This window comes from Salvelinus alpinus, chromosome 22, assembly GCF_045679555.1.
Source record: "Salvelinus alpinus chromosome 22, SLU_Salpinus.1, whole genome shotgun sequence".
NCBI classification, from domain to species: Eukaryota; Metazoa; Chordata; class Actinopteri; order Salmoniformes; family Salmonidae; genus Salvelinus; species Salvelinus alpinus.
In genome coordinates, this window is record NC_092107.1 from 12,926,100 (window position 1) to 12,947,814 (window position 21,715).

At 40.0% G+C, this 21,715-nt stretch overlaps 1 protein-coding gene across 2 annotated transcripts in view; it reads right to left on the bottom strand.

The window, feature by feature from the left end:
- LOC139549749 (limbic system-associated membrane protein-like) overlaps positions 1-21,715 on the bottom strand; it is a 1,088,465-nt gene that overhangs the window by 567,495 nt on the left and 499,255 nt on the right. The gene's annotated exons all lie outside the window — the stretch shown is intronic.

The window sequence follows — 21,715 nt, forward strand, 5'->3', positions numbered from 1 at the left end:
CCCAAGGTACGAAGTTACTGCCAACAAATCTGCGTAGCTACACAGCCCTGTATGTCGAAGTAAACATCCCACCGCACCATCCATATAGACACAAACATACACCAACAGAAAATACAAAACAAGTCATTCAATTACTCAGAGCATGTTTTAGGAGACCTTGATATTTCCTATGAATCCCTGAGATCTTGGTATAATCTTGTACAGTTAGACTGCTGACCAGGAAGGTTAGATAGGTATAGAATATAAGTCTTAAAATTAACACTAAAACAGAATTTTTCATGACCTTAATCATGCTGAACTCAAAAGAATTACCATGTATTGAATAATCTCAACAAAAACACAAGAATACACACATCATTTAATTTACCTATTTTCCAAATATCTTTTTGACCAACACGTTAATATTAGCCTCCTTGAATTCTAAACAGGGCTGTTAGAAGAATGTCAAAACACTTCAAAGTTGTGTTTCAATGTAAGCTTTCTGAGAGATTTCTTCACAGGGGTGAGATTGCAGACTTTCTTAACAGTAGTTTTCTCCTGCAAACTACAAGTAAAGATCAGCTCTGCTGCTTTGATGTCTGGAGCTAATCTCATTTTAGCTGTCATGGCCAAAAACATTCAGTACTCAGCTTAGGATGGTAAATCTTAGTCATACTCTGGATACCCTGCACACTGGCTCTACTAAAGGATTAGAACTGAGTGCAGTGTAAATTACAAACAGGGTAACCAGTACTTAGCCAGTACTCTGATTCATTCGTCCATTAACTTGAATACTTTAAATGCCAGTGCAGTGAACATTCTTTGTATGGTCACTAACAGTGTAAAAGTGTGAAAAAATATGATCAGTGTATTTTCCTGACAGTTGCTGGTTGAAAATACAATCTACATAGGATCTTCTATTTAGCAGGCTTTGCATGGGTGGAGTTTCGGCTAGCCTCGTGACATCACAAGGCAGTTTTTAAGCAATGATGCCTGAGGGGGTGTGGTATGTGGCCAATATACCACGGCTAAGGGCTGTTCTTAAGTACAACGCAACGCAGAGTGCCTGAATACAGCCCTTAGCCATATAACAGTATATTGGCCATATACCACAAACCCCCAAGGTGCCTCATTGCTATTATAAACTGGTCACCAACGTAATTAGAGCAGCAAAAATAAATGTTTTGTCATTCCTGTGGTATACAGTTTTTATAAAATGGCTTTCAGCCAATCAGCATTCAAGGCTCGAATCACCCAGTTTAAAATAGTTAGTATACTGTTGACCAATAACAAAGAGAGTTCCAAACCCAATTGCGAATAAAAGCTAGTTTTCAGGTTACATACCCCTCCCACTAGGCTCCTCCGCTCTGGTCCCTTCCCACGCCACTCAGACCGCTCCCAGACAGCACTAGCAAAATGCTTGCTTGAAAATGTGTTTATTGCTAAAAAGCTTATTATTATTTATATTTTTTTGACCATTTTAATGAAAACTATTTTATTTATTTATTTATTTTTTCTTAAGGGGTGGATTAGCTTAGTATTGCGGAAAGATTGTTGCTTCCATCAAAGTAATTGTCTGCATTGTTTCCAATCCCCCATATATTTTGGGGGGTAAATATATATATCCATATACATACACATATGCAGATATATACAGTGGGGAGAACAAGTATTTGATACACTGACAATTTTGCAGGTTTTCCTACTTACAAAGCATGTAGAGGTCTGTAATTTTTATCATAGGTACACTTCAACTGTGAGAGAAGGAATCTAAAACAAAAATCCAGAAAATCACATTGTATGATTTTTAAGTAATTAATTTGCATTTTATTGCATGACATAAGTATTTGATACATCAGAAAAGCAGAACTGAATATTTGGTACAGAAACCTTAGTTTGCAATTACAGAGATCATACGTTTCCTGTAGTTCTTGACCAGGTTTGCACACGCTGCAGCAGGGATTTTGGCCCACTCCTCCATACAGACCTTCTCCAGATCCTTCAGGTTTCGGGGCTGTCGCTGGGCAATACGGACTTTCAGCTCCCTCCAAAGATTTTCTATTGGGTTCAGGTCTGGAGACTGGCTAGGCCACTCCAGGACCTTGAGATGCTTCTTACGGAGCCACTCCTTAGTTGCCCTGGCTGTGTGTTTCGGGTCGTTGTCATGCTGGAAGACCCAGCCACGACCCATCTTCAATGCTCTTACTGAGGGAAGGAGGTTGTTGGTCAAGATCTCGCGATACATGGCCCCATCCATCCTCCCCTCAATACGGTGCAGTCGTCCTGTCCCCTTTGCAGAAAAGCATCCCCAAAGAATGATGTTTCCACCTCCATGCTTCACGGTTGGGATGGTGTTCTTGGGGTTGTACTCATCCTTCTATTCCTCCAAACACGGCGAGTGGAGTTTAGAGCAAAAAGCTCTATTTTTGTCTCATCAGACCACATGACCTTCTCCCATTCCTCCTCTGGATCATCCAGATGGTCATTGGCAAACTTCAGACGGGCCTGGACATGCGCTGGCTTGAGCAGGGGGACCTTGCGTGCGCTGCAGGATTTTAATCCATGACGGCGTAGTGTGTTACTAATGGTTTTCTTTGAGACTGTGGTCCCAGCTCTCTTCAGGTCATTGACCAGGTCCTGCCGTGTAGTTCTGGGCTGATCCCTCACATTCCTCATGATCATTGATGCCCCACGAGGTGAGATCTTGCATGGAGCCCCAGACCGAGGGTGATTGACCGTCATCTTGAACTTCTTCCATTTTCTAATAATTGTGCCAACAGTTGTTGCCTTCTCACCAAGCTGCTTGGCTATTGTCCTGTAGCCCATCCCAGCCTTGTACAGGTCTACAATTTATCCCTGATGTCCTTACACAGCTCTCTGGTCTTGGCCATTGTGGAGAGGTTGGAGTCTGTTTGATTGAGTGTGTGAACAGGTGTCTTTTATACAGGTAACGAGTTCAAACAGGTGCAGTTAATACAGGTAATGAGTGGAGAACAGGAGGGCTTCTTAAAGAAAAACTAACAGGTCTGTGAGAGCCGGAATTCTTACTGGTTGGTAGGTGATCAAATACTTATGTCATGCAATAAAATGCAAATTAATTACTTAAAAATCATACAATGTGATTTTCTGGATTTTTGTTTTAGATTCCGTCTCTCACAGTTGAAGTGTACCTATGATAAAAATGACAGACCTCTACATGCTTTGTAAGTAGGAAAACCTGCAAAATCGGCAGTGTATCAAATACTTGTTCTCCCCACTGTACATACACATACCAATATAGACATACGTACTTTTATTTTTATTTTTAGAATATACCTTTATTATTCTCCACAAACCCTACCACCCTTCCCCCAATTGGAGTAAACTAATAAACAATAACACTTAGGCTTCTACCTTCAGTTTATACATCTTATACACATTTTACAGACACAATCTTTAATTTTTTTACAGACACAATCTTCAAAAAAGTTATATTTTGTTTGTTTTTAGTCCTTCCTCTATTTCTGATGTCCATCCAGTTTGATTTCTATTTGTAACTGTGTTATTTCACAAAATGTATGAACCTATATACATTTTAAGGACCCCGTATGTTTTACATTGGTTATCTTGTTATTAGTCCCATCCTTCAGCTCCATTCAACCCCTCCCATCTATCTCTCAACACCATCCATTTTGGATTTCTATTTGCCATATATTTTTCAACTGTGCTGCTTGACAAAAGTACTGAACCTTTCTATTTTCATAGCTTCTACAGATTGTAAATTAAAAATAAACATTTTTGCTAAAATAATTCTTATATTATTGATTGATTGACTATGGCTTTTCAAATCACCCATTTTTGCTATCTGCAGCGTTAGTTCTAGGCAAATGTTGCAACTCTTCAGCCATTCCTGGACCTGTGACCAAAAACGAGCTACATATGGACAATACCAAAATAAATGATCTAATGACTCTGCCTCCTCACAGCAAAATCTGCAGAGCTGGGAAGATTGTATTCCATGTGCCATGGAATGGGTACATCGAAAATCTCTTCCCAACTATTTTGCAATTTATATGGCACAGCTGTCAGTTTTTTGGTCCTTAAATGAAATTGGTATATGTTTTTATTTATCACACTTTTCTTTGACCATTTATGTTCTTTAATACAGGGCCGACATACAAGTTCCTTACTTTTTCCCCCTTCTACTTGACTCTTCCATTTTTGTGGTAATGCTGCAATTAGTTGGTTGTAATTTTGGGTAGAGCAGACATTTCCATATGTCTGTGTTAGCTGCATGTGTGATATAACTCAACCAGTCCTATTTATGATATCATTCACAAAAATTATACCTTTTTTAAAAATGTATTTAAAAAATATGTTTTTTGTTTGTTTAACCACAATATTTGTTGTAGTATTTGTTCTGTCTTTTCAGGTGGATTAAACTGAAATTGCAACCAACTTTCTAAGGCTTGTTTAAAAAATAACGATATTTTGAAGATTATTTCCTTTTCAAACAACCGAAAGTGAGCAGGTGTAATCTGAATAAAGGGAGAAAAGCCATACTTGAACATAGGATGAGACATTCCTACCAATTTACTAGAAAACCAGTTTGGATTTAAGTATAACTTTTGTATGACTGATGCCTTTAGTGAGTGGTCTAATACTTTAATATTTAATAATCTCTGCCCTCTGAATTCATATTCGTTATATAAATAGGCCCTTTTAATTTTGTCTGGCTTGCATTCCAAATAAAATTGAATATTTTTTGTTCATATAATTTAAAAAGCAGGTCACTAACCATAACCAAATAGGTAAACTGTGATATGACTAAAGAGTTACTCAGAGTGATTTTTCCACAAATAAACAGGTATTTTCCTTTCCATGGTAGCAAGATCTTATCTATTTTTGCTAACTTTCTATAAACATTTATTGGAGTGAGATCATTTCTTTCTTTGGGGATTTGTATACTGAGTATGTTCACATTTCCGTCAGACCATTTAATTGGTAAACTACACAGTATGTAAAATTTACATTTTTTAATGATCCAAAACATAATATAGTAGTACACTTATCATAATATGGTTTTAATCCAGAGAGGATAGCAAAAGTATCTAAATCCTCTATGAGGCCGTGGAGAGATTCTAATTGTGGTTTTTAAAAGAAAACATGAATCATCAGCGTACAATGACATCCCTTAATATTATAGTTTGATCTAATTTTAACAGCTAACATTTGGCAATGGCAATAATAAATAGTTATGCCGATAGTGGACAACCTTGTTTAACTCCTCTAGATAGTTTAAAACTTTCTGAGATGTAGCCATTATTTACTATTTTACACCTAGGGTTACGACACATAACTTTAACCCATTTTGTAAGAGATTCCCCAAAATGTAAATATTCTAGGCATTTATATATAAACCAGTCATACTTTATCAAAAGCCTTTTCAAAATCAGCTATGAAAACCAGGCCTGGTGTCCCCGATATTTCATAGTATTCTATTGTTTCCAATACTTGTCTTATATTATATCCAATGTATCCGCCATGTAAAAAACCTGTCTGATTAGGATGAATAATATCTGACAATACTTTTTTAATTCTATGCGCCAAGCATTTTGCTAGGATTTTTGCATCACAACACTGAAGTGTAAGAGGTTTCCAATTTTTTAAATGGACTGGATCTTTATATATACCACTTGGGACCTGTTTCAATAATAATGATATCAGACCTTCTTGTTGCATGTCTGATAATCTACCATTTATATAGGAGTGGTTAAAGCATGCTAATAACGGTGCTCTGAGTATATCAAAAAAGTTTTGTATACTTCCACTGGTATGCCATCCAGCCCTGGAGGTTTCCCAGCCTTAAAGGCTTTAATTGCATCAAATCAAATCAAAGTTTACTTGTCACGTGTGCTGAATACAACAGGTGTAGATCTTACAGTGAAATGCTTACTTACAGGCTCTAACCAGTAGTACAAAAAAGGTATTAGGTGAACAATAGGTAGGTAAAGAAATAAAACAACAGTAAAAAGACAGGCTATATACAGTAGCGAGGCTATAAAAGTAGCGAGGCTACATACAGACACCGGTTAGTCAGGCTGATTGAGGTAGTATGTACATGTAGATATGGTTAAAGTGACTATGCATATATGATGAACAGAGACTAGCAGTAGCGTAAAAGAGGGGTTGGCGGGTGATGGGTGGGACACAATGCAGATAGCCCGGTTAGCCAATGTGCGGGAGCACTGGTTGGTCGGGCCAATTGAGGTAGTATGTACATGAATGTATAGTTAAAGTGACAATGCATATATGATAAACAGAGAGTTCCTCCTCTTTAATTTGGCCTTCACTTGAGTCTTTCTGTACAGATGTTAATTGTACATTATTATTTGGAAAAAATCCATACAATTAGTTTCAGTTAGTGGAGACGGAAGAGACTGAAACGAAAACATATTCTTAAAGTACTTTACTTCCTCTTTCAAAATATAATTTGGTAAATAATGCGTGACTCCATTATTTGTAACAAGTTTCAAAACATTTTTGGGGGGTAGCATTTCTATATTGAAGTTTGAAAAGGAATTTGGTGTATTTCTCCCCATATTCCATCTAGTTCACTTTATATTTATAATATATTACACTGGATCTTTCTTGAATAATACCTCCATTTCTTTTTGATTTTCCTCTAACTTTTTCTGTGCCTCTATGGTACAGTTTTTTTTTCTATCTAACTGTACTGTTAGTCCTTAAATTTCCCTTGTTAATATGGACTCTTTTGATCTAAATTGCTTTTGTTTTATAGATGAATACTGAATTGCATGGCCTCTAAAGGCACATTTAAAAGTGTTCCGTACAATAAGGGGATCTGCAGTACCTACTGTATGTTATGTCTGAAAAAGTCAGTTATAAATTCTTCTGTCCTAGTTCTAAACAATCTATCATCTAGTAGGCTTTGATTAAATTTCCAATATCCTCGCCCACGTGCAAATTCTGTAAGAGTAATATATATGCCAATTATTTGATGATCCGACCGCATTCTGTCCCCTATCAACACTTTTTAAACTTTTGATGCCAGAGAGAATGGCATAAGAAAGTAGTCAAAACAACTAGCTTGATTAAGCCTCCGCCATGTACATATATTTATATATATATATAATACAAATCGAGGTGAGGGCCTGTTTCTTAATTTCCATAATCAGCTATTAATATTTGTGGTAATGTAGGCAATTTATGCAAAGGATTTTATCTCTCACCAGTCTCGCCATTACCAAAATTACATTATTGCAAGCAATTATTATATTAGCAAACAATTCTTGTGAATCATCCTATATTGTCCCTAACAACTTTTACTCCATCGCAACAGTTGTGGGATACACACATACACACTCAACCCTTTCCCCCCACACAACCATAGGCTCACATTCTCAACAGTTGCACCATCCCAGAGCCCAACTCAAGAAAGGTCTTGATTTACAAATGCATATACAGTTGCAGCTGTATGAGAAGGCCTGCAAGACTTACAAAAATAAATAAAAAAATTGTCAGAAATGGAGAGATTTTGTCAACCATTGTCACTTCCTAGATGATGGAGGTCAAATGTACACCTTTTTCCTGAAACACCCACAACACAGTCCCCCGTATTTACCATACTCGCAAGCATCTCCATGCAGTCCGACTTTTGATTTTGTCCCACCAGGGCCACAATAATATACCGCCTCTCTGAATGTCCGAGTGTGACCTCCTCCCCATGGGTTACTGCAGCTAGTGTTGCCAGCACTGCCACTGCCTGGGTGAGGGCACCTCACCGGAATCCCCACCGGCTAGGTACTAGATCGTCAAGGTTCTCATTAGCAGCTTTTAGAATGCTCTCCCATTAGGGGGCTTTGGCTTTGCAGGACCAACCCTGCCAAGCAGGCTCAGAATCTTGAGGGGGCAGTGCTGCTCTAGGTCTCTGACCGCATTTTGGCCGCTTACATCAGGCCCATAAAACAGTTAGGGACTTCTCCTTAGAACCTTCAGGCTCTGATCAGGCCCTACACCCAAACAAGGGCACTGCGTTCATCCACCTCTGGCCTGCTCGCCTCCCTACCACTGGGGAAGTACAGTTCCCGCTCAGCCCAGTCAAAACTGTTCGCTGCTCTGGCCCCCCAATGGTGGAACAAACTCCCTCACGACGCCAGGACAGCGGAGTCAATCACCACCTTCCGGAGACACCTGAAACCCCACCTCTTTAAGGAATACCTAGGATAGGATAAAGTAATCCTTCTGACCCCCCCCCCCTTAAAAGATTTAGATGCACTATTGTAAAGTGGCTGTTCCACTGGATGTCATAAGGTGAATGCACCAATTTGTAAGTCGCTCTGGATAAGAGCGTCTGCTAAATGACTTAAATGTAAATGTAAATGTATCTGGGTCATTCAGGTGGGTGTCTATGGTATAGGGTTGTGGACCGTTCCATCAATATAGGATCGTAAATGAAAAAATTTGATATATAATTTATTTAAAAATGTTTAGTTCCCCATGATAGGACAGTAAATAAATCAAATGTATAATTTATTTTAAAACAGTTCCACCATGTTAGGACAATAAATATATAAATAAATAAGACGTATAATTCATTATAAAAAGTATATCCATCATCTGAACAACATTGAAAGCTCTCACACTCCCGCTCACAGCAATACATTGGTTCTGGGATATGAAAACATTTCCTTTCTCACTAAACGCCACACTTTCCCAAACATAAAAAAACACACACCCCACCATCCACATATACTGTGCCTTCTGTTTACTGAGTTTTTATCTTCACCATGTTGAATTAGTGCTTTTGTGTTCCAATTAGTTATATTTGAATATATATAGAAAAGCTATATTTTTTATTGTATTGTTACAATCCGTAACCGGGCTAGAATTGTGTTTAATTATTTTCCTCGTCAGTAAGAACTTTGTAATTTATAAAATAGCCATGGAGTAGTCTTTGTGTCTCTGAACAACTAGTTATCAATATATAGTTTATTGACAACGAGAGCTACTCGTTTCCTTTTTAATCTATTTTCCTTGAAAATTGGATACAGAACTTTACACTGCTCTGCAATTTCCTTCGGGAACTGGTCATTCATGCCAATTTTAGTCCCAGCAAGTATTTTACCTCGGCTTTTAACCATTATTTTATCTTTAAATGAAGCAACCTTGTATGAACGCCCAATCGTTGCCCTCTGCCCTCTCTGTCTGAAGCGGTGTACGCGTTCGAGTTGGATTGTGTCGCGCTGTAAGTAATCTGCAGAGCTGTAAGGAGGAACTCTAACTACGGATTCAGGAACTTCTCCCTCTTTCTCTTGGATACCTGTAAGTACCAGATTCTCTCTCATGGATCTAGTCTCTATGTCAAGTAAGGCTTCTCTCAGAACGGTGTTCTCCTTTTTAAGTTCATTCACTTCGGTTTCAATCTTATTGACTGTCCCTTTTAGCTTGTTTGTTTCCTTCTCCAATGTCGCAGCTTTTTCATCACTCATCTCGAGGCTTGCCTTCAACTCTTTTATATCCTTACTGACTAATTCAAGTATACCCAGTTTGTCATTTATTGATTTTAACAGATCGGTTTCAAACTTTACCATTCCGGGTGGTAAAAATATAAAATCGTCTGTGTCTGTAGAAGAGTCACGTTTTTGTTTTGAAATCGGTTCCCCTGTCTTACTCTCCGTCAGGTTTAGGTGATGCTTGTTTTCGTAATATTTGTCGATAAATGTCTCTAGTCTTAAGATTTGTTTTGTGTAGTTATCCAGATTGAAGGTTATCACCCACCAGATTGTGTAGTGCTAATATTTAATCTAACTTGCCGATATTGAATGTTACGTTTTTATCTTGAGGTGCTCTACATAACTACGTTCAGTCCGCCATTACCTCCATTACCGCCATTAACTCCATTACCTGTCTCAGTCCCGCCCCTTCTCAGTCCTGAAAATAGAAAACTATTACAGTAAGTAACTTAATTGTTACCCAGAAATGATTTGATATTGATGTAAAAAAAAAAAAAAGGTCTGCATGGGCTTTTAAGCCTTACCAATTATGAGTTACACAAGACTAGATGTATGAATAGCTAACAAAATGTATGAATAGCTAACAAAATGTATGAATATCTAACAAAATGTCTACACGGACTATCTGCATTGACCATTTTATTTTATGTACATTTTTGCACTGACACTATGCACAATCACAGGACTCTACACAATCCCTCACACACACTCACAATGACACTCCAGCACACACACAAACCTAATTTGCTCACCCACACACAACACGCACACACATTCATACTGACTCTACACACACTCAGATAAAATCATCATATACGCTGCCACTACTCTGTTGATCATATATCCTGAGACCTAGTCACTGTTCCATTACACATATCTACCCCTACCACTCCATTATCCCTGCACATTGTAAACATGGTATTGGCACTGAACCTGGAACTGACCATGTACTGTGTTTTGCTTACTTATTTTCTTGTGTTCTTCTATTTCTCATGTGTTTTGTTCTACTTTACTATACAGTATAATATTTTTACTACTCATATTGATTACTATATTGTTAGGAAACTTGTGCATATGACAAAATGTGAAACTTGAGATGCACTCTGTAACCCAGTTTCAATCCAACTGTTTCCATGTGAATACAATCCTATTGGGGGAAACGTTCACAACAGAAGCATTGGAAACAACAAAGGTTTTGCATTACATTTTGCCTGGAGCAGTAGTGGAAAAAGTACCCAATGGTCATACTTGAATAAAAGTAAAGACACCTTAATAGAAAATGACTCAAGTAAAAGTGAAAGTCACCCAGTAAAATACTACTTGATTAAAAGTATAAAAGTCTTTGGTTCTAAATATACTTAAGTATCAAAAGTAAAAGTATAAAACATTTCAAATTCCTTATATTAAGCAAAGCAGAAGGCACCATTTTCCTGTTTTTAACATTTATGGATAGCCGGGGGCACACTACAACTTACTTTACAAACGATGCATGTGTTTAATGAGTCCGCCTGATCAGAGGCAGTAGGGATGACCACATGTTTCTTGATAAGTGTGTGAATTTTACCATTTTCCTGTCTTGCTAAACATTCAAAATGTAACAAGTACTTTTGGTTTTCTGGAAAAATGTAGGGAGTAAAAAGTACATTATTTTCTTTAGGAATGTAGTGAAGTAAAAGTAAAAGTTGTGAAAAATATAAATAGTAAAGTAAAGTACAGATACCCCAAAAATCTACTTAAGTAGTACTTTAAAGTATTTTACTTAATTACACCACTGGTCGAGAGTGTATCCTTGAAAGAATAGCACAAAGACTGTCATAGATGAGAATTCATATTATTCACTCTTTTTATTGAAGATCCCTCCTGACAAGAACGGTTGATAGGGTTTTCAAGTATACTGTCCCTTATGGAGTGCTACAATCAGTGTGTACCTGTTGCACTGGATGGGAGACTGACCTGTGGAGACTTGACACCTGTTCAGTGACTCACAGATGAATAATATTGAACGGGGTCAACAAGTCCTTTTCGCAAAACACCAGATTCAATTCAATCTTCAGGGTTTGCACTTTTGCATGACAAATCTTGTAATTTTTAAGGGAAATTGAAATTGAGCACGAGGAACAATTGCTATTGTATAGTTGTAGGATAACCACGCCTGTTTTCTCACTGTCTTTTACCAGAATGCTGTGCTGTGAAATTAGAGAGCCATCTATTGCTACAGTTTCCTGAACATTCTAACTAAGATTAAACATAATCAAAAGACAAGATTCATTGTAATTATAGTACTACAATAGGTTTATACATTTTTTTGCAATAAGTAGGCATAAGCATTGGGCATTTTTTTTTTAAAGCATTCTAATGTGCTCAGCTTGATACCTTTTGGACAATGTAAGAGGACACATTATATTAACTTGCACACACTTAGTAGTGATTACCTTGATAAATCAAAGCAATATCCTCCTCTGGTAGATTCAAACAAACCAACATTGTAAAAGTGAGTGGAACCTATTTTCTTTGGACACAGAGAAGCCATCCTGTTTCCCTCTACTTCATAAATGTTGTATTGGGTTTGCTTTGAAGCCTTGGTGGTGGTACAAGATAAGAAGTGCCAACCTTAAAAATAAACGTAAGAGTGGTTGCCTCATACCATACAGCGGTCAACACCAAACATGGCAAACATTGGAGAAGCACCTTGTACCTTGAAGTGAATACCAACTCTGTATGTTGTTATATTACTGAATTATATTACTGAATATGTCTGGAATTAACATCTTCACAGCGGCCTTGTGTAGAAATGTTTGATATTGCAATATTTATGCAAATGTAGATTTTTGAATGGTGGACATAACGAGGATTCAGACACATTGGGTAGTAAACATAGTGGTTGCTGTTGTTGTGGAAATATCAGATGGAAAGGGGAAATGGAGACTGACTATAACCTGGGGATATTTGAAAATTGTGGTTTATAATGATATAGGTAAATACGATTTATGAGTGACATGGATATTCACTTGCAAAGTTAACCCAGCATATGGAGCATTAGTGTGCTGTTGATGGAAACTGATCATCATTTGTCAGATAAATGCCACAAAATTCAATAACTTGAAATGAATCAATTACATTTATTCCACGCAACAGTGTTCCCATTTTTCATTCATCACCTCTCAGTAAGAATAATGTCTATTTTCAGCCAACCACCCAAGTGAGTACTTTTTACAGTGTGTGATTTTGTTCAATATACAGTACATGTACTATATTTAAAAGTGGCTTTCCAAATGCAATATTATATATTGGTTCTGGTAAAACCCTTCATATTACCTGACTGTTCCACTCCCATTGGATGGGTCAAATCAAAGATGATGATGTATCATTGTCCCCAGGGAATGTGAGGCTAGTCCCTTTACCATGACATTCTCCAGTCACACCGGAACCCTCAGAGTTGGTTCCCGTCAAGGAGAATTACACAATCTGCAAATGCTTCAATAGGCTCCGTGTCTATGAAAAATGGAAGTGATTACTGAAAATGATTGGCTTTTCTCCCCTCGTTACTTGCGACTCTGGGTGCCACATCAACTCTACAGAATAATGTGTGTTAGAGGTTAGAGATCTATTTACTAAACCTGGAGGGTTTTGCATATGCAGATCATGGCAAACAGTCTGGACTGTGAAATAAGGCCGGGAAAATATTTGAGTCTAAATAAGCAGGAGTGAGTACATTCTTGAAGAACTCAGTTGAATGGCTCCACTGAGTGCTGGCTTTCCACTTGAGTATGTCCATCAAATAGATTATTCCAGATTGGGTTTAGCGTGATGGAGAGTACTAATTGAGTGTTTGAAGGGTATGCACAAGCACTTCAGAGCCATTTCTGCTTCAAATCAGGGGATAAACACGTCAAAATCCTCTCCAACAAAACAGACATACCCAAGTCAATCAGAGAGGAAAACCAACCGGTTCATGTTCTTCTCTTCAGACAATGGAACACACAGCCTCCAACTACCAGTGGGTTTGGAAAACATCACATGCTAAAACCTAGGTCTCAAACAAACACTTCAAATCAACTTACACATTTTCAAATATTGAATATGATTCAGAGCTATAAATCATTATCATTGTAATGCTCATCACAATGTAATTTATTTTAGTATGGCAATTTCAATCCTAATAAAATACACACTCCAAAATTACATGGAATAACAGTTGACACAGTCTGAACTCAACAAACAGTACAAACGATCAATATTTTTCTGTAAAAAATAATTGTGGTTTTCTTATTAAAACATTTTTTTATTCATTTTATTTAACCACACGGTATCTTGAGGTGTGAGCCTTTCCCTCAAGAGAGCTGGCAAGACAACCAGGATGCTTTACACAATGACAATACATAAACATTGTTTTGTTAGATTTGAATCCAGCCCACTGTGCTTGATATAGTTATGCACATCTAAGTGAGTGATGTAATTGTCACGAGTTGACGCTGGAGAGACACGGAACGAGACGGTAACAGCGTCAGCAAACAGATAACACAGACAAAAAAACTATAAATGCAGCAGCGGGGAACAGAGCTGGGGAACTGACAAATATAGGGGAGGTAATAAACAGATGATGAGTGAGTCCAGGTGAGTCCAATATCACTGATGCGCGTGACGAGGGAAGGCAGGTGTGCGTAATAGATGATAGGAGTGAGTGATGCAGGGCAACCTGGCGCCCTCAAGCGCCGGGGGGGTAAGAGCGGGAGCAGACGTGACAGTAATAGCAAGGTTCAAGTCACAGCACCCTGGATCAAACAGTTCTCACATGCTCTGACCGGTCAAATGTTAACCCTGTGAAAATACTAGTGTAGACTCTCATACATTACATGGTCATAGTAGCAGCTCAGGTGTACGGTACCGTGTGTGTCATGTAACGTGTGTCATGCTGTGAGAGCAGATGTCCAGGACACATTATACTCATCATGGAAAAGCTCTACACTTCAGTGCCTGTAAGGGATTTTTACCCTATGTGCACACACGAGACCACAGGAAACTTGTTTGATCAGAGGTTAGTTTGTTTAATAAGGATTGCAGCACGTATTGCAACCCGGAGTATACACTTACAGTAATTTGTAAGTAACACACTCAGTTCTCAAGATGGTGTTTTCCCTTTTTATCCCCTACTATGGTTCAACCCACCCAGGGTGATGTCCCTTAACTTGAATACCATATAAGTTCATTATCAGTTGCTAATACAAAGTTGTCTCTGCTAAGTGGAGTTCAGCTTATTGTGTTATTGGCAGTTCATTTCCCAATCCTTATTCCTCTATTTGCTATCATGTGCTAGCAGAAGTAAGACTGGAACATAGCATCAACAGGAACTCTTAGTTCCCTTTATCTATCTGTTTCCGAAAGTATAGTTTTAACGAACAGGCATATGACTTTGTACAGTTGACCTCTTCATGCACTTGCAAGGTGTCTACCACTGATTCTTAATCTCAAGCTAAAGCAAAACATCAATCATTGTACTTTTTCAATCACAGGTGTTCCTATAATGTACAGATATTATAAAATTCCTTTCATGCCTTCATAGGACACTGAACAGCGGGGAGTAAGGAGACTGCTATTGTAAAGCAATGGAGAGAATCCCCCTTGAGGATTGATCTCTTTGTCTCCCAAGAACACATAGATGGAGCTGCTGAACTGACTTCCACACACATAGTTGGCCTCTTGATGGGCTAACCCTACACATGCTGTGTAAGAAATTACAGGACAATAGTGAATCCTGTACCACATCATTCAACATGCACTCTGATGGGGATGCTAAACACATAGGTGGATTGAGGTTGGGCCAAGGCAAGATGGAGATTATTCACTTTACCACCACTGGATGTACCATAGTAAAATTAAATCAATACAGAAAACATGCAAAGATCTGACTGGAATTCAGAATGAACAGCATCCATTTTCTTTTGCCAGGTGGTCTCGTTAACACCCTGATCATGTTGTATACGTCAAACCCAATCTATATAGTATTTCAAACCCCCTTTTTAACACAAGTGCTTAAATTTCATGAATAAATATACAGGCTCTCTCAACCCTGACACTGTAGACGCTTCCAGAATGCAAGAGATACAGGGGCTCATCTTCGAACACAAGTTAGGTTAATAATTTCTGCCAGACAACACAAGTGGAATGAGGTGATTACTCTGACACTGGCAGGGCCCTAGATAACATTTGTGTCTCTGTGAGGTGTTATTGAAGTCTCAAAGTCAGGTCTGCATCCTAGGCAGGCTAAATGATTCCTGTTACTATGTCTAGTAAATTTGAGGCCTATTTTTGTAAGACAGAAAAATATGATTTTATTTTCTTTGACATTGCATAGTAATGGTTGCTTCATGTTACATTGCACTGTTTCATAAAACTAGGGTTCCGCATGACTTCACAAGTCATTATCTTCTAGAGTTAATGGGATTTCTGCGGGGAACACAGACAGGATGAGAGAAATTCTCATTTCGGGTAGTTTTATAAGAAACATACAGAACTCGTCCAGATTAAAAGGTAGTGCCGAGATTCTTGGTGATGTTTTGAGTTGAAACACTTTATACACACTTATTTTTATAGACCACACACTTGAAATGACAACTAAGTGATAGAACTCCTATCAAATAATAGACTCAGAAGAGATTAGACAATGCATGATATTACATGTTCTATTTTCTATCTCCCCCTCCCCCCATTCTCTGAGCTTTTTAGCCTACTTGAGTATTTCATATCTATTGCTTCTGACATTGTTATGTAGCCCAGACTGTTGTCTCTTTACAATTATATTTGACATTTTAATTGTCTATTTTTGATTCTCTTCATATATTCCTTCTTAATATGCATTGACTCCCGATTCGCCAGTCTCTAATCAACCATCTTCCTGCACCTGTTGCGCCTGTTACGCACAGCAGGTGTGTCTTCTTAAGTACTTGTCTTCTTAATTTGTTTGTACAGCACTGATGAAGGCATAAGGCCGAAACGTATGCGCCTTTACTTTTGTATTATATTTTTATACAGCACCTTGCACTTTCACTTGAGGTATTCTTTCAAGCATGGATTCAATGTATTATATTATTTTTGCGTCTCGGCCTCCTTGGGTTATTCCTTTTCATGGTTTTGAGAGTACTTTTTGAACTCTACAGATATTTTCTCTACCACGCACCGGCCGCATTTCATTGTAGCCTGAGCGCAAACCCCTATACTGAGTTTCTATCATACAAGTCCACATAAGCTCCTTCAAAAATATCACAGATTGATTGGTATCTTTTAACACAACAAGTCTCTCCACTGCATGTACAGCACATGCTTTAACACATGACGAGTGAGGAGGGTTTGACATGTAACGAACAGTCCAGAGTGACCATGACCCCATAATACTACACCATTGTGGTCCAATTACTGTTTACGTTTCATCAAATCAGGTTATGACTGGCATTTACAGAGCCCTTATCAAAATGTAAAAAATCCACATACGTGTTACCTCCATAACCACCCCATTCTTAGTGAGGGTTGTAGAAAGAGGTTTGATAAAGAAGAACAATATGCCATTAAATGTCTAAGAGATTATTATTATTATTATCTATTGTGGGGGAAACCACATAACATATTTGATATGTCAGAGAAACACAGTGGTGACATAATCAGGTCTTAGTTGATATAAATAAAACAGGGAGACAAATTGATTTGTCTCCCTGTTGTGCATCGTTTGTCTGGAGGACACACTTTGTCTTCTCCCCCTCACTGACAGAGTGATCAAAGAGCTCACGGGGAGCAGATGCCAAACTCGGGGGAGTTGCGGCGAAGAGCTTGGTGCCCAGATTAAACAAAACCCTCCCTGTTTTAAACGCAAGGTGAGCCCAGGTACTAATCAAAGGAAATCTTGTGAAATGTACAGTCTGTTATGCCTATTACATATTAACAGCAGGGGATAAATGCTCTCCAACCGGCAGGGCTGACGTATACAGAACACAGTCTGGTGGAGCTGACCTAATACTCTGTCAAATCAAATCAAATCAAATTTTATTAGTCACATACACATGGTTAGCAGATGTTAATGCGAGTGTAGCGAAATGCTTGTGCTTCTAGTTCCGACAATGCAGTAATAACCAACAAGTAATCTAACCTAACAATTCCACAACTACTACCTTATACACACACAAGTGTAAAGGGATAAAGAATATGTACATAAAGATATATGAATGAGTGGTGGTACAGAACGGCATAGGCAAGATGCAGTAGATGGTATAGAGTACGGTATATACATATGAGATGAGTACTGTAGGGTATGTAAACATAAAGTGGCATAGTTTAAAGTGGCTAGTGGTACATGTATTACATAAAGATGGCAAGATGCAGTAGATGATATAGAGTACAGTATATACATATGAGATGGGTAATGTAGGGTATGTAAACATTATATTAAGTGGCATTGTTTAAAGTGGCTAGTGGTACATTTTTACATAATTTCCATCAATTCCCATTTTTAAAGTGGCTGGAGTTGAGTCAGTATGTTGGCAGCGGCCGCTAAATGTTAGTGGTGGCTGTTTAACAGTCTGATGGCCTTGAGATAGAAGCTGTTTTTCAGTCTCTCGGTCCCTGCTTTGATGCACCTGTACTGACCTCGCCTTCTGGATGATAGCGGGGTGAACAGGCAGTGGCTTGGGTGGTTGTTGTCCTTGATGATCTTTATGGCCTTCCTGTGACATCGGGTGGTGTAGGTGTCCTGGAGGGCAGGTAGTTTGCCCCCGGTGATGCGTTCTGCAGACCTCACTACCCTCTGGAGAGCCTTACGGTTGTGGGCGGAGCAGTTGCCGTACCAGGCGGTGATACAGCCCGACAGGATGCTCTCGATTGTGCATCTGTAGAAGTTTGTGAGTGCTTTTGGTGACAAGCCGAATTTCTTCAGCCTCCTGAGGTTGAAGAGGCGCTGCTGCGCCTTCTTCACGACGCTGTCTGTGTGGGTGGACCAATTCAGTTTGTCCGTGATGTGTACGCCGAGGAACTTAAAACTTTCCACCTTCTCCACTACTGACCCGTCGATGTGGATAGGGGGGTGCTCCCTCTGCTGTTTCCTGAAGTCCACAATCATCTCCTTTGTTTTGTTGACGTTTTCCTGACACCACACTCCGAGGGCCCTCACCTCCTCCCTGTAGGCCGTCTCGTCGTTGTTGGTAATCAAGCCTACCACTGTAGTGTCATCCGCAAACTTGATGATTGAGTTGGAGGCGTGCATGGCCACGCAGTCGTGGGTGAACAGGGAGTACAGGAGAGGGCTCAGAACGCACCCTTGTGGGGCCCCAGTGTTGAGGATCAGCGGGGTGGAGATGTTGTTACCTACCCTCACCACCTGGGGGCGGCCCGTCAGGAAGTCCAGGACCCAGTTGCACAGGGCGGGGTCGAGACCCAGGGTCTCGAGCTTGATGACGAGTTTGGAGGGTACTATGGTGTTAAATGCTGAGCTGTAATCGATGAACAGCATTCTCACATGGGTATTCCTCTTGTCCAGATGGGTTAGGGCAGTGTGCAGTGTGGTTGCGATTGCGTCGTCTGTGGACCTATTGGGTCGGTAAGCAAATTGGAGTGGGTCTAGGGTGTCCGGTAGGGTGGAGGTGATATGGTCCTTGACTAGTCTCTCAAAGCACTTCATGATGACGGAAGTGAGTGCTACGGGGCGGTAGTCGTTTAGCTCAGTTACCTTAGCTTTCTTGGGAACAGGAACAATGGTGGCCCTCTTGAAGCATGTGGGAACAGCAGACTGGGATAAGGATTGATTGAATATGTCCGTAAACACACCAGCCAGCTGGTCTGCGCATGCTCTGAGGACGCGGCTGGGAATGCCGTCTGGGCCTGCAGCCTTGCGAGGGTTAACACGTTTAAATGTTTTACTCACCTCGGCTGCAGTGAAGGAGAGCCCGCAGGTTTTGGTAGGGGGCCGTGTCAGTGGCACTGTATTGTCCTCAAAGCGGGCAAAAAAGTTGTTTAGCCTGTCTGGGAGCAAGACATCCTGGTCCGCGACGGGGCTGGTTTTCTTTTTGTAATCCGTGATTGACTGTAGACCCTGCCACATACCTCTTGTGTCTGAGCTGTTGAATTGCGACTCGATTTTGTCTCTGTACTGGGACTTAGCCTGTTTGATTGCCTTGCGGAGAGAATAGCTACACTGTTTGTATTCGGTCATGCTTCCGGTCACCTTGCCCTGGTTAAAAGCAGTGGTTCGCGCTTTCAGTTTCACGCGAATGCTGCCGTCAATCCACGGTTTCTGGTTTGGGAATGTTTTAATCGTTGCTGTGGGTACGACATCGTCAATGCACTTCCTAATGAACTCGCTCACCGAATCAGCATATTCGTCAATATTGTTGTTGGACGCAATGCGGAACATATTCCAATCCGCGTGATCGAAGCAGTCTTGAAGCGTGGAATCAGATTGGTCGGACCAGCGTTGAACAGACCTGAGCGCGGGAGCTTGTTGTTTTAGTTTCTGTTTGTAGGAATCAACAAAATGGAGTCGTGGTCAGCTTTTCCGAAAGGGGGGCGGGGGAGGGCCTTATATGCGTCGCGGAAATTAGTATAACAATGATCTAGGGTTTTTCCAGCCCTGGTAGCACAATCGATATGCTGATAGAATTTAGGAAGTTTTGTTTTTAGATTAGCCTTGTTAAAATCCCCAGCTACGATGAATGCAGCCTCAGGGTGTGTGGTTTCCAGTTTACAAAGAGTCAGATAAAGTTCGTTCAGGGCCATCGATGTGTCTGCTTGGGGGGGAATATATACGGCTGTGATTATGATCGAGGAGAATTCCCTTGGTAGATAATGCGGTCGACATTTGATTGTGAGGAGTTCTAGATCAGGTGAACAGAATGACTTGAGTTCCTGTGTGTTGTTATGATGATCACACCACGTCTCGTTAATCATAAGGCATACCCCCCCGCCCCTCTTCTTACCAGAAAGATGTTTGTTTCTGTCGGCGCGATGCATGAAGAAACCAGCTGGCTGCACCGACTCCGTTAGCGTCTCTTGAGTTAGCCATGTTTCCGTGAAGCAGAGCACGTTGCAATCCCTGATGTCTCTCTGGAATGCTACCCGTGCTCGGATTTCATCAACCTTATTGTCAAGAGACTGGACATTGGCGAGTAGTATGCTAGGGAGTGGAGCGCGATGTGCCCGTCTCCGAAGCCTGACCAGGAGACCGCCTCGTTTGCCCCTTTTACGGCGTCGCACAGGGTCGCCGGCTGGGATCAGATCCATTGTATTGGGTGGAAGGCAAAACACTGGATCCGTTTCGGGAAAGTCATATTCCTGGTAGGAACGATGATGAGTTGACGTTAATCGTATATTCAGTAGTTCCTCCCGACTGTATGTAATGAAACCTAAGATTACCTGGGGTACCGATGTAAGAAATAACACATAAAAAAACAAAATACTGCATATTTTCCAAGGAACGCGAAGCGAGGCGGCCATCTCTTTTCGGCGCCGGATGTTTGTCCTGTATGACTAATCTGGTTCAACAATCAAGCTAGTTTCTGCTATATTATACATTCAACAGTTAAAATGGCCGACTGCTATGAGGTTACAGTAGTCTACTCCCACCACTAGGACTTAAAGGACTGTGCACTCTACAGTCATTTGGTAACTTACTGTAGCCCTCTAAAGATGTCTGATGCAGTTTTTATTATGAAAAGTCCCTCTATGGTTTTAATAAGGGTTTTCATTATTACAAATGAAATAAACCTTCAAGATGATTGATCTCATACTATAGAGACGCTTTACATTAATAAAGGCATACTGTAACTCATGTTGATTAATCGTAGAGATTCTGAACAGCAAGTGGAACTACGTCAGTGTCAAAGCCAACGTGCCAACTGTTCAAAGCCTGTTCACTCTTAAGGGGGTATATTGTATTATATAGAAGAGACAGACTGACAGTCCTTTAATAAACCACGGTTTCTCTGTTCAGCTGTCAGTGAAATTGTACCTCTCGTCCGGCCATCCCACTAATCACATCCTATTGAAACAGAAAAGACACACAGGTCATCTTATAGTGAGGCAGGTCGCACACACACACACACACACACACACACACACACACACACACACACACACACACACACACACACACACACACACACACACACACACACACACACACACACACACACACACACACACACACACACACACACACACACACAGAAAGCATTTCATCCACACTT